The sequence below is a fragment of the Dermacentor albipictus genome, chromosome 1 (assembly GCF_038994185.2).
Source record: "Dermacentor albipictus isolate Rhodes 1998 colony chromosome 1, USDA_Dalb.pri_finalv2, whole genome shotgun sequence".
Classification (NCBI taxonomy): domain Eukaryota; kingdom Metazoa; phylum Arthropoda; class Arachnida; order Ixodida; family Ixodidae; genus Dermacentor; species Dermacentor albipictus.
The window spans coordinates 483,248,278-483,261,996 of NC_091821.1; the positions used below are offsets into that span (position 1 = coordinate 483,248,278).

General features: G+C 53.8%; 1 protein-coding gene across 1 annotated transcript in view; it reads right to left on the minus strand.

The window, feature by feature from the left end:
* Window positions 1–13,177, minus strand: part of LOC135901621 (uncharacterized) — a 142,837-nt gene extending 129,660 nt beyond the window's left edge. The window contains exon 1 of the mRNA XM_065431479.2: window positions 12,994–13,177. The gene's annotated coding sequence lies outside the window, so the exon portion shown is untranslated. The remainder of the gene's footprint in view (window positions 1–12,993) is intronic.
* Window positions 13,178–13,719: the final 542 nt, after the last annotated feature.

Sequence of the window (13,719 nt, forward strand, 5' to 3'; positions counted from 1 at the left end):
GTGTAGATTCACTCTTGGTTTTCTCTTCCTGCAGTATTGTAGAAGCTGAACTATGTGCATTACAATGCACATTTAGGGCTGTACAAACACATGTCACCCTGCACTGCCTCATTTGTGGTTTCACCGTGGACTCCCAAAGCCAACCGGCCTACCGATCTTTGATTAACTTCCAACCCCGACACGACATCCGATTCTAAGCACAGTGTGGTATTTGCGAACGTTAGCGCTGGCACCTTGGATTGTGCCACGTTCTGGCTTGTGGGGCACCGCAGCTCCATGTACATTTCGTGGGGCCAATTTCGTGGTAGAAAAAAAAAACCGTTTACTATTCGGGACGTCAAGTCACCGTCTGCAGCTGCTGAGGCAGCGCCAGCTCATATCTACCGCAGGCACTAGATAAACCGAGCCCATGACAGCAGTTCGAATGAAGCGCAAGCAAACGAGTACGTTTACAGTAGCATCGCGTCACGATGTGGAACAAATACAACTTCTGACTGATCAGTATTGTTGCGGCCCAAATCGGCAGTGCGCATTACTTGGGTGTTTCCCCCGAGGCAGCGCCGCCGAGACGGCGACAGTGCCCCCGACTGTGACGTGCGAACAAAGAGACCCGCTTAGAATCGACAGCATCCGCCGCCCTTCGCTCAGTCGGTAACGAGCGTGAAGACTAATCTCCTGATCCTGACAAGATGGCCGTCACGGAGAGCAAGGGGCCCAGGCGACCACTTTCGTGGAGGGAGTGCGAACGATATCTGTTGCCATATTGCCTCGTCCTTGCTTGGAAGGCTTGGTATCAGAGGCGGAGTTCTGTGAACTATAAACACCTCTGATTGGCGGCAGCAAGGTCATCGAATTCCATTGTGTAGGGAACTAGGGACGAAGAACGTTTTAAAAGCACACCTTTAGTGCAGCGAGGGTGTGCTGAGGTGTCCTGACGTCTGCAGCCATGTGTGTCCTAACTAGAATGTGACTACTTGTTTCAATATGGAAATAATGTAACATGAACTCCTTATCTTTCACTCCTACTTCTGCACGTACTCAACCCTATGGCACGAAGGATTCCTTGCCTAAATGCTACCCCGAGTCCCAACAGTATTTACAGCGTTCATCTTACATAGCGGCAGCTATTACACCGGCGACCGTTGAATTTATAGCATGAATTTGGACCAGTGGATAAACCCACATTTTGAACTGGGCGCCACGTGCATTTGTGTGCAACAGTAACGCATATCTTATTTACGTGTCAAGATAAAACAACACTACATTGCAAATAAATAAATAAATACACTAATCTTCACTAGTATAGCATGCATAACACCTGTGTGGCCCTTGGTACTGAACACATAGCTAAACCATAGTATTTATTGAGAATACCTTTCGAAAATCACATAATTTATCAAATATTACCAGCTTGCTATCTTATATATTGCCATCGTTTTCTGTGGCTACAAATAAGATAGTTCTGGCGAGATTACAATGTTGAACGGCAGTACTATCGCGGCATAGCTCAACAGACGTCGCCACGAACGAACTGCATGCACAAAGCTGCCGCAGTTCTTCGCCCACGGATAGACGCAAGCAGTCCGTGACTGCAAATTTCCCTGTACAAATTTCCCTGCAAATTCCCTGTACCTTTAAAAATATTTAATGATGTGACGCATTGCATGCATAATTTTCTTGAACTAGTGTTTGGCACCACGAGATGTAGCCGCGCTGCAAACGCACGTAAAATGTTGATGTCATTTGAAATTAGAATCAAGCATAGTATGACATAATCACTCCTTCTTTCCCCTCCCTTTTATCCTTTCCGTTTTTCTCGCCTTCCTTATAGTTTATTTTGTTTAAAAGGTACACCAATGCTACTTCTCTGCTGGTAAGCTAACCTCACTTCATTGTGTTTGTCTAAAAGTAATATCTATCAATCAATTCAACTTGTAATTGTTTCCAGGCAACATTCCAGCCTGGCCTTCGCCACCTACGTGCTTGGGTCGGTTAGGCTTTCCTGGTTGATTTCGCGATATCACTTTGGAGCTCGGATGACTACTCCGAGCGTTCAATCAAATGGAACAGTAACTAGTGTTACGAACGACATTTAGCCGACGAGGTGGAGCAGTGGCTATGGCGTCGAGCGGCTGAGTTCGAGGTAGCGGGATCGTATCCCGTCCGCGGAGCTGCGTTTCGATGGAGGCGAAATGCAAAAAATGGCAAGGCGTAGCTTGGTTAAGCCAAGAATGCGTGGCGTATTGCGCGAGTTGGGGCCCAGCTTTTGCTCCGGCTGTCGTGACGTCACGTCACGTGGTTGCGCTAAAGGTCAATGGTGGCTGCCCGGCCTCGCCCAAGGGCTGAACTGAGTGATTGCAATATGCAACGCATAAAAATAGAAGCAACTTAATAACAAACATAGCAAACTTAAAAGAGAATAGACCCACATATGAGACGCGCAGCAATGAACAATGGCTCATACCCTCAATGGTGGCTGCCCGGCCGCGCCCAGGGGCTGAACTGAGTGATTGCAATATGCAACGCATAAAAACGCTCGTGGTGCTTACCTCTAGGGTCACTTTAAATAATTCCAGATGGTCGAAACTAACTCGGAGTCCCCTTTATTCATCCGACGAGTGTAAAGCGCGCGGAGCCAGAGCTATGCTGTGGGCATGCACCGGTAGCGAGCAGCAGGAGTCCCCGACGAACGGGGTAGACATGGCAGTGTAGAACCGCAGGGTGCGATGAGACGCGGCCTTGCTCGATCACGACCTCGCCGATCAACTGTGGGCCGTCCGGCACACCGAGGAAGCCGCCCGTGTCCAAGCACTCGAGGCCGTCACCTAGGCTGGGGTGCTGGTGGCCCCACCCGGCCCGAATCGCCGGACACCTTCAGTAAAAGTTTTCGCTCACTGCCCGACTATGGCCTGCCTCATAATCAGATCGTGGTTCTGCCAGGTAAAACCCGCAATTTTTTTTCACCTCACGACACTTAACTGTGATGATTCTTAATCTATACTCAAAGTTACATCCCTGACCACACTTTATTTTTACCACACTATCTTTGTATTTACTGTTAGCCACCAGGCAGTTCTCGCGCTCTGCGCATATCTTGTATTCACTTGGTCGCGAAAATTTGTATTCATCCTTGCTTCCCATTGATTTTTCGCGCAAGTTGAGTATGGGCTTTCTTCGTTATGAAAAGGATTTATTAACAGCCAAATCCGTCTCTATAGTTATACGGGCTTTACCATTTTTTAGAATATGCTCATATGGCTTATCGACAAGGACTACATAGCGGTGCCGTGGTGCGCCCCCCCCCCCTGCATTCCAAAAAAAAATAAAAATAAGAGAAAGCAGCAGTTACTCGGCAGGGGATTACTGCGTAACTGAACAGCGAGGTTCGCTTTCGAGCAGTAGTACGGTAGTGCTATGTACCAGGGTTTCTCCATGGTAACACAAGAGGTTTCGCGTTTTCATCGAGCAGCCGTTACTATAGACTGTGCACCCAATTGAGCACGGTGCGTGTCTCTGTCGCTGTCTCGTTTTCCCCGTCTGTTTTGTTCGTATGCTTTTGAGCGTCATTTCTCTCTTCATCGAGTCACAGTTTGGGTGTTCCGATAACTCCACATGCGCCAGTACACGTGATATCATCGCTTAACGGACATGCATTAGTGCTGGTGGAGATGATACAGGCGAGGTTAGTTTGGCACACTTGGCCGGCAATGTCTCTCATTAGCTGCAAGCACTGGACTGTGAACGTGTACTACATCTGCTTCCGTCTTTGAAAGTATCGTGCCACATGCGCTTTCTTTAGTTCGCACTTTAGATTCCTCAATCGTGCTTCTGGGAGTAATCGCCAGCTGCTCAGCGTAGACGCATTTTCGACGACGTCGCAGATAACAAAAGATCATCTTCGCAGCACGCCTGACCGAGCGCAAAGACAGAGATGGCATTCACGGCCGCGCGCTGTGCCTCGGCGCCACGCTCGCCGACGTTACGCGCCAGACGGCTTCGGCTCCGAAATCGTGACGACGCTATGGGCGCCGTCGTCGTCGGCTGCCGGGACCGAAAGGCCGTCCCGGAAACGACGCGGGGTAATCGAGGGGCGCGCGCAGGCTGGGTAAGTGGGCGTGGGGGAGGGGGGGGGGGGAGGGGCGTCGCGATCACGCAGGAAAGGGGGCACCAAGTAACGACGTCGGGGCACGGGACCGCCGTTGATCGAGCCGCCGGCGCGCACGAGTCGGGGACGAGCGCCCATCTCGTGCATCGGCGCGCGGGAGGGGAGAGGACGGAAACGACACCGGCCCTGGCAACGACGGCGGGGATGCCGCGCGCCCGGGAAGAAACGGAAAAAGAAAAATCAGAACAACGAGAAGTGGCAAATCGGCGGCCCGCAGCGAGCGCCAGACTTCCCCGAAAACGCCCCGTCGCGCGCGCGCTGCGCAAACGGCGCGGAGGCGCACGCACGCACGAACGCACAGCCGCCCGGTCGCCGGGCGAGCGATGCGCGTCGCGATGGGGGCTCACCACCGCCGGAACGCGCACGGGCGGCCAGGCCTGCGTGCCGACCACGCGCACGCGGAATCGCGATAAGCCCGCCGCGGGGCCGCGGCCGAGGCAGCGATGTACCGCATTTTCCGTCCTTCAACTGGCGCACCTGCGCTCTTCCCGCCGCTAGCCAAGGTGGGGGGCCCTGCTCAGAAGGAATCCACGCGGCATTTGCGACTCCGGTGTATCAACAGCACGCGTTTTAGAGCGCAGCTCTTTGGCGTCCGTTCCTGGGTTTCGCGTCGTCGTCGGCGTTGTCGTCGGCGTTGTCGTCGGCCTCGTAACCAGCTCCGCCCCCCTTTCATCCCCCCAGCGCTAGCAGCGACCGACTGATACCGCTGGATGCCGCTGACGCCGCTAGAGAGTCAAGATAACGTGACTGCATAGAACACCGTCGCCGCCATGCAGAAAGAGGAGGAAAGGGTCCCCCCCCTGGTTCTTAGCGCTGCGGAAGCGAGGGTATCATATTGTTTGTGTCGGCATCGGCGGCGTTGTCCCTGAAACCAACTCCGCAGCTGGGGTTGACTCACTATCGGCGTCAGCGGCATCAGTCAGTCGCTGCTATCTCTTCCCTCCTCCCTTTATCGTGTTGTCCGCTTGCTGCACGCGCTTCTGCCCCCATCGTTTGCCGCTGGGTGTACACGCCGCCCCCCCTCCCACCTCTTCCTGCGAGTCTCCGGTTGTCAAAGCGCCGGCTCGAACTTTGAAGTTGGCGAACTGTGCGCCGCAAAGTTGCCCAACGGCTTGCTGGTAGTAGCTGCCTACTTCGCCCCTACCGCACTCACGAAAGACGTCGTGCACTTCCTGCAACTCGCATTAACCGTCCATCGATCCACACCGATGTTAGTAGTGGGGGACTTTAATGTTGACATAAAGACAAACAGCAATTTCCTAACACTTATGCGGGAGAACATCCCGTTCCTCTCGCTCGTAACGCGTCCCACGGCTGTGACAACCTCGCGAGGCACTTGTATAGATCTCGTCTTTGAGAATCAAGCATTGGTGTACCAAGTCGAACATATATCAGTCTATTTCTCCGACCACAAAGCTTCCTTCATGACTGTCAAGAACTGTTAGTGGAGTCTTTGTTAAAGGAATACGTGTGAAAAATAAAAAAAAAAAATCTGTGATAGCGCATACATGTGTTGCTCGATTTCTTTGCCTCAATCTATCGAAAAGGTGAAACAGCTTATTTGCTGCGCTCAAATTTCGCATTAGGAAGTAACGTAATCGTCGGTAATTTTTTTAAGCGGGAACTGTACACAAACGGTATCTCAGGCCTAATTTGAGCGCATCGTTGCCACGTTTTGTTTTCACGATGCCCAATGTGCCGCCCGCAGTGAGCAGAGCTGAAACGTGCTCTATACGGTTGAAGTTATCGGCTGGTTTTATTGCATGAAACACTGTCAGTGCTAACTTGCACAGCTGAGCGCGATCGCGCGGCGTGAAGTCCGCGTTGCGACGCCACAAAGGATAGGCGCCGGAAATGCGTCATACAAGGCGTCGTGTTCTCATGCGGCACGCGAAGCAGTTGCCTATACGAGGCATCGGCTGCGTTACCTGGTATGTCGTTGGGACATTGCGTTCGCGACAGGAAAGAGAGAGAGGGGGGGCTATGCTGCTGATACATGAACAAAATGAGCGCTGTGCATGTCGAAGAAAATGAAGGGGTCAGTGCCTTTTAGCAGAGGTCCCGGTTGCACGAGCGCGTTTCGCGGATGTACGAGTTCCATTCGATCACAACTGCCAGCGCGCACGCCTTAAGTGCATATATCCCCACCGACAGCTGTGGACACGGATGCAGTTAACAGGTGCGCAATATACGTGCATGTCTCGCAAACGCGACCGTATACGTAGTGCTGGATGCGTAGTTTCACTGGCAGCTTTGCGTTTCGCGTGCGCAGCGTGGCATGCTTGCGAACGGCGCCACAGGCTAGCCGGCGTGGTGCCCGCCTGAGTGATTTGCAATTACTGCAGATGTGTGCGTACGTGAAGGTGCGTGCAGTGACCAAGGGACGGTAGGTTCCTACGAGTCGTACAGCTCATAAAATATCACGTGGCCGCCAAATCACAAATCGATACCGGCTTCCTCTACAGAAGTGATCGCTTCTCGGAGGTTACCCGCTCCCTAATATAATGGCGTTTTTCACTGGTCGATCTGGAGGAGCCGCCTGAATCCTCGAGCGAGCGCTGGGCTTTCACCAATCCGAGTCTGCCAGTGGAGCGCACGAACGCTCCGCGGGAGATCACACAGGAAGTCTGCGTGCACGTGACACAAACCGGTTCCGCAAACTATGCCCAACACAATGTTGTGCGTACCGACCGGGTACCGATTTCGCTTGAAGACGGAAGTGACGCCATGTGACGCGTTCTATTTCCGCCCGAATCCGCGTCTCGGCGGCGGAGCAAGTGAGAGCGATCCGGCGCGGAGCGAGTTGATCCGAAACGACCAGTGGAACGCGCGAACCCGCTCCAGATCGACCAGTGAAATTCGGATTCGTTGCCGCGGAGCAAAAAATCCTGCTCCGAATCGACCAGTGAAAAACGCCATAAGTTATGCGTTCCGAGACGTGTACTGCGGATTCCACCACCAGGAAAACGACGGTGCTTTGATTTTCAACCTGGCCACGGTGTCGCAACAGTGGGCTTCTTCGATTATCCGCTCCCGACAGTTCCGGGCTGCCCGAGGCGCGGTGCATTCAGCCAATGAGCGTCGCGTAAGCGGCGACTCGGGCAGTCCTGTACAACCCGGGACGACAAATCGAAGAAGAGCTTTATCCTGTCGGTGGCACGTACTGAGCGCCAGTGAACGGGAGCTGCGGTGGTTGTGGCTTTCTGAACAGCGATCGTCACCTGCGGACACTTGCTCCCGGATCCTCTTTTGCCAAACATTCACATACTCTCGACCTATAAGAGATGCTCCTGGCGATAAATTAGTATAAAAAACTGGGCGTTATTGTCAACGCATACTTGTGAATGACAGAAGAAACAAGAGACAAACGAAACAAACGTCGGATATCCGTTAATTCCGTGCGTTGTGTGTCTTTCCCGCCATTCGCAACTTTGACTTTGTGGACCCTCCCGTCAATCCAGCTTTCATGGCGGCCAGTGGGCGTGATCGAGGTCAAAACAGAAAGATGAAAGAGTCTGTTCCTGCCTCGACGGGCCCAGACCATCTGGTCCCGATTCGCAGTGCCATTCCTGGTTCGGAAACCGCCAACGCAGACGCAGCCTCACAGGGGCTGCACGACAGCGCTGCGTCCGGCACGAAGCTCCCAGTGCGCGCGCGCTAGAAAAGCGGAATCGCCAGTGGTCTCGCCACGTCGTTCGAGCCCGTCGCTTGGGCCACGATAACGAGACCAGGCCTAGCGGCGGGCGGACGCCACCCCTGCCGTTCAGCGGGGGCGCGGCGGAAGTGCGTGCTCTGCCGCGGCCAGGCCCCCTTCTCCCACTGCGACAGCTCCTTGGCTCCCGACTCCATTCTACGCAGCGGGGGCCGCGCGCTGCAACGGCTGCGTCCCGCGAGATAGCGCGAGCCTCTTCTCGGCACACATGCACTCAGCAGGAGGGAGAAAGGAGCGACTGGCGTTGCCCTCGCCCTGTCTCGTGGCCCCATCCGTCGCTACAGTGGTGCTCGGCGGTGCCTACCGGGGACGCTAGCTCCGTATCGGTAAAACCGTGCAGCATTGTGAAAGCTGACGCCCGCCAGACCAAAGGCCCTGAACAGGCAAGAACGCTTCGCGACTGCACGATGCCCGGTGGCCCGGTTATTGTCTGTCTTCAAAACTGTCAAGCGTACAGGAGCCGGTCGCTTCCTTACTCCATGTACGCGGGCCGATCACCGTAGTCGCTCTTACGTGCGAAGCGTTCTGTGTAATGAACGTTCTGGCTGCGCGCCGTAGGATTTGAAGCCTGCAATACGCTGCACGGTTATATTGCGACGAAGCACTACGTCCCGTCGTGGTTTGACTTCCGAAGAAGTCGACGCCGGACGTACGGCAGCGATCGGGGGTGGCGAGCGCGCGGCGGAGAGGGAGAGAGAGGGCCGTCTAGGCCGAGTCGGAGATGCGCTGAGGCAGCTCGCGCGTTTCACAAAGGTCGGAAGCGCGTGGCAGGTGCGACGGCGGTGACTGTTGCCGCCGCCTCGATGCGCGGCTTGCTAGCCGTGGAGAAACATAAGCGCTGAATTCTCAGGTTTACCAGTGATGAAACTGCGAGACAGTGACAGCGATAGCTTGCGTAAATCCCGGAACCCCCGCCTAATCGCTCCTTGCTGATACGTTGGCGCCTCCGCGCGGATTTTCTTCGAAGTAGCGGAGCGGTGGCGGGTTCCCGATTTGTGCGGCTACCGGAGCTTTCAGCGCTTTTCGAAATGGCCACACGGAATCGATTGGCGAGAAATGGTGTTCCTTGTGACCCAATGTAAATGTCGTGGAATATTGGTGAATATTAATATATAACCATGCTTGATTTTCTGAAGAGCACGAAATGGTAAAGTGGACGGTGATAAGGCTGCGGATTGGGAAGAATGTGAGCGACGAAGTCGTAGTCTGTGCCAATTATTTCAGAAACAAGTCTTCTGAGGTAATTGTGGTTGGTGCTTGGAGTGTTGGGCAGCATTCAGTGTTTCTACTTCGCCTTTATTTTAGTTACTGGGATACACTTTTGAGAACGGAGTTTAAATTCCAAGGAATGTGGCTGAATAAGTGTGCTGTTCTTCCACAAATATATTTATTTATTGACAATACATCAGGGACCAGATAGAGAAGGTATTAGGTGAGGAGTCCGTGGGTGAAAACAAAGGTGACGCTGATATAACGTGATTCAAGGGCATGCTTTGAAGTGGTCAGGGCTGACATAAAATTTATCCTGAAAATTATAAAAATTTGTTTACCATACAATGTCACCTTTTCGCAATATCGCTGCATAGCATGCGGAAACAATACCGAACACATTAATGCTCAAGAGTGCGCGTGATGGGACAGCTGATTTTCTCGCGAGCAACTTCATTGCACTGCTAAACTGGGTCCGTATGTAGAAAAGAAAAAAAAAGTACTTATGAAGTGTTCGTACCAGCATATGCCAGCCAGTACTGCTGCCGAATGTATTATTAGCAAATGCTATCCTCCAATGGTAAACGACACTTGTGAATTAAAGGCTTTATGAATTCGACCCCTGTTTGCTTGTAATTTTAGGATTATTAAAAAGCATTGCACAAATAAAGTGACAGAGTTAGATATCCCTATGATCGTAAATGGACATAATTTTTTTAATGTATATGTCAACGCGAGCCAACTTCGTTCATCGCTGAGAGGTACCGTGCTCAGGGTTCGACTAATTGCTGGGTCTCCATTCTCGAAGGTAGTGTACGCAGGTATATTATAAAACATGACAAAAAAATGTACCGATGCACATGGCACCGGTTCCAAAGTTTAATCTTTATTGCATGCGGTGAGCTTTCTACAGCGCTCAGTGTTATTTGGAAGCAGACTCAACCTGAACTGGCGGCGCGCTCGTGGTCTTGTTCATTCTGAGGCAGATAGCGTGGCCGACGCTAAACGCAGCTTCGAGTTCGACGAGACGCCTTCGCGTTTATTTAGAAAGGCCACCGATTGTCCGGAGCGACACTAAACACTCGTAAGCCGCCTGCTTCTCGGGACAGGCGCGTTTCCTTGACCCTTCCATCACCTCTGTCACCAACATGTTTCACTTCAGCCGCGCCACCTATATATAGGTGCTGGAAAGTACGAAAAGAGCAGCAGGAATAGTGTTTTTTCGTTGGTGGCTGCCGGCCTTCTTCCATTATTTGGTTATCGGTCCGTTGTATATGTTTACAAACTCAATAATAATGCTTGTTCCCTCCCCATTTCCTTTTTCTGCTTTACTCCATACCGTGGTTCAGAAATATTGCGTTCACCGCCCCCTGTGAATATTTTGCTGGCGCGAGCCGGTTAGATGGCTCGGCCTCGCCGCCGTGCAGATGTATGCAACCGGAGACCCAGCAGCTCACTGCGAGCCTGGTTGACTGCCGCCGTGTATCCGCCGCGGTAGCGTATAGCGCCTGCGGGGTTGCGCCGCATAGCACGGGGCTGCGGATTCGATCGCGGCCGCATTCCGACGGGGGCGCAACGCCAAAAAAGGTCGTCGTACCGTGCATTGGGCCCGCGTAAGAATCTCAGGTGGTCAAAATTATTCCGGTACCCTCCGCTACGGCGTCTCTAAATTATCCGCTGTGTATAGTTGGGGACGTCCAATGCTGCCGCTGCGGCGAATGGACAGCTGCGCATTTGCGCGCGGAGCGGCGCCTCTGTGACGCAGGAGACGCCACGCGAGACAACGGCCGCGAGGAATGCAGAGGGGAAATGAGGACTTGCTGAAGGAATCGCGTGAAGAGAGAGAGAGAAGCGAAGACAGAAAGGTAGGGAGGTTAACCAAGGACATGTCCCGTTGGCTAGCCTGCACTTGGGGGGGGGGGGGGGTTGTAGGGAAGAACAGAAGGCAGCGCCCAGTTTCCACGAAAAGAGGCGGCCTGCGCGCGCTCGCCGCCGGGTCACCACGCGCACAGCGCCGAACGCGTCGCGGCAGAGCAAAAACACGTACGCGGCGGCGCGAGGACAGCGTCCGCGAGGCTTTTGTCGCAACGCGACACGCAGACCGGAAGCGCCGTGGCCGCGCATACTCGCGCGCCGCGGCGAACGAAGCCGCAGCGCGGCGTAGCAGCAACAAGAGCGAGGGCGACGCGTGACGGCGGTGTTGCGTGCGTGTGGGTGCTTTTCGGCGAGGCGCGCGGTCGCGGCTGCTCCCTCTCTCCATCCGCGGACGCTGCGAATTCCCCGCGGATTTTGCAGAAATAACACGGCATCGTTTTTCGCGTGACGACTTGATTGCCATAGCTCGTAGTTACTTGCATGATGCGATGAAACTTGCGAAGTGGATTCGAACGTGCAGGCTTGACGAAGGCAAAGCTTCATCAATAATTAGACTTTCTTGGTTAGAAAAACACCCGAGTGCCAAGTAGTCGAGGTACCAGCGTACTCGTTTTAAGCAAGCGGCGTCGAAACAGAAATAAGGCAAGTCCCGGCGCTTTCTGGCGGCATTAATTGGAACTGAAAAGTGCTGGGCGTTGCGGGAAATGTTTCGCCCCGAAAGAACGCTGTTGGTATACGACCTAGGTACACGATTACCGTATCACCGTGCGTCTAGATACGGCATGGCGGAAAGTGTAATAAAGTCTTCTAGGCGATCGGTACCACTTTTTGCCGCTACAGTTATCGACCTTGATGGGTGCCAACTTCTTGAATGCTGCGTGGTATAAACCAGGTACGAGGACTAAACGCCTTTCTTTCTTTGTCGGATACACATAACACGATATACGCCTTCTTGAACACTGCGCATCGGGAACATTGAAGAGTCGGACAGCTCAATATTATGGAGGAATGATACTATACCAGATTGATTGATTGAAAACAGATGTAACCGCGAAAATATACCGCGGCTATACTGCCTATACACCACGCAAGAAAGTTGCGATAGAGCCAGGGCACGCATTCGCAAACCTACCCTTACGTAAGTCGCGTCCTCGAACGGTGAATGCCGCGGGTGTCGTGTTGTTACCACGCCGATCCCTATCACAACGGCTCGGTGCCAAGACTATTCAGGAAGCGCTCGCTCTTACGTAAGGGAAGTTTTGCGGACCCAGTTCAACGAAGGAGGCGACCATATGCTTTGAGGACATCCGAATACGTGCAGCAGCGGGCGTCAGCAGCGCTGCATTCAGTGGCAGCACTGCAATCGCGGGCGGGTCTCGCGCATGCTTGCGAACCACGCACCAGAAGCGCCCGTAAACTCGAACGACGCAAAAACAAGCGGCAACGCGACAGGACGCGCGAGCTGCGCCGGGACCAGATGGGGGAGGGAAGGAGGCAAACCGGCGCGCTCGACGCCGGTCGGGGACAGGGAAAAAAAAAAAAAATACCCGGAGGCACGCCAGTGCACGCGCGGTGGCACGCCTCGACGACAACGCGAGCTCGCGTGCGCTCGACCGTGCAGCGACGTCGGGTCGACTCGCTCGCACGCCCCTCGCACCCGCCGAGGCAATCGAGGGCGCTCGGCGGCCACCCCGCAGCACTCGGTCGGCGGCGGGAGGTCGCCGTCCGCGGCTGGACGCAAGCGCGGACGTGGTCGCTCGCATTGCCGGCCGCGCGCGCCTCCGCGTTTCCAGGAGGGCCCGCTGCGACACGCAACGAAGCTCCGCGCCTCCTTCCGTTTCTACGCTGACGTGCTCGGCAGGTGGTAAACACCCCCGCGACACGGCAAGAGATGCTCAGGCGCACCGATTGCCGGCTTCGATCGCCCGCCTAAACTTGTCCGCAGCTGAAACACGCCACCACCACGACGAGCAGTGTCAAAGACAAAATATAGCGTGCCACAGAATGCAAGGCTATGAACACGAGTACTCACGCTGTTCAGTTTTGCTGCCTGTCCTGCGTCTTGCGGTATTTTATATTTGACGATGCTACGCAAACTGGCCTGCATGCGCTTCTACACTTTCGGAGACGATCAGCTTTTGAAACAGCATGCCCGGAACGCGAAATGGTTTGATACGAGCGCCGCAAGCTGACGGAGGCGCATGCGCACCGCTCACATATATAACGCGGTGACGCCTCTGCAGAAAATGCGTTCATTTGGCACTTTTTTAGACGCGAGGTACATGCAATCAACTGGACGGCAAAACATCAAAGAGGCCGAGTTGACGTGTCGTCGAGGTACACTCGATCGTTTCTGCAGCGGAGCTACAGGACGGCCTTCTGCCTGCCGCTGTGTGCCACCATGGATGTTGTGCGCACGCGCACTAGAATTCCTACTAAGGACCCGCCGTGATCGCTTAGTGGGTGTATGGTGTTGGACGGCTAAGCACGAGGTGGCCGCAGGATGGAATCCCGGCCACGGCGGTCGTATTTCGATGGTGTGCGAAATGCGAAAACACCCGCGTGCTTAAATTTAGGTGCGCGTTAAAGAACACCAGGTGGTACAAATTATTCCGGAGCCCCTAACTGCGGCGTGCCTTATAATCAAATCGCGGTTTCGGCACGCAAATAAAAACATAATTAAAAAAATTCCTACTAAGAGGCTGTGTGCAAATTCTCGTATGTAGGATACATGTGTCCGGGCGGGTCGACCTTGAAA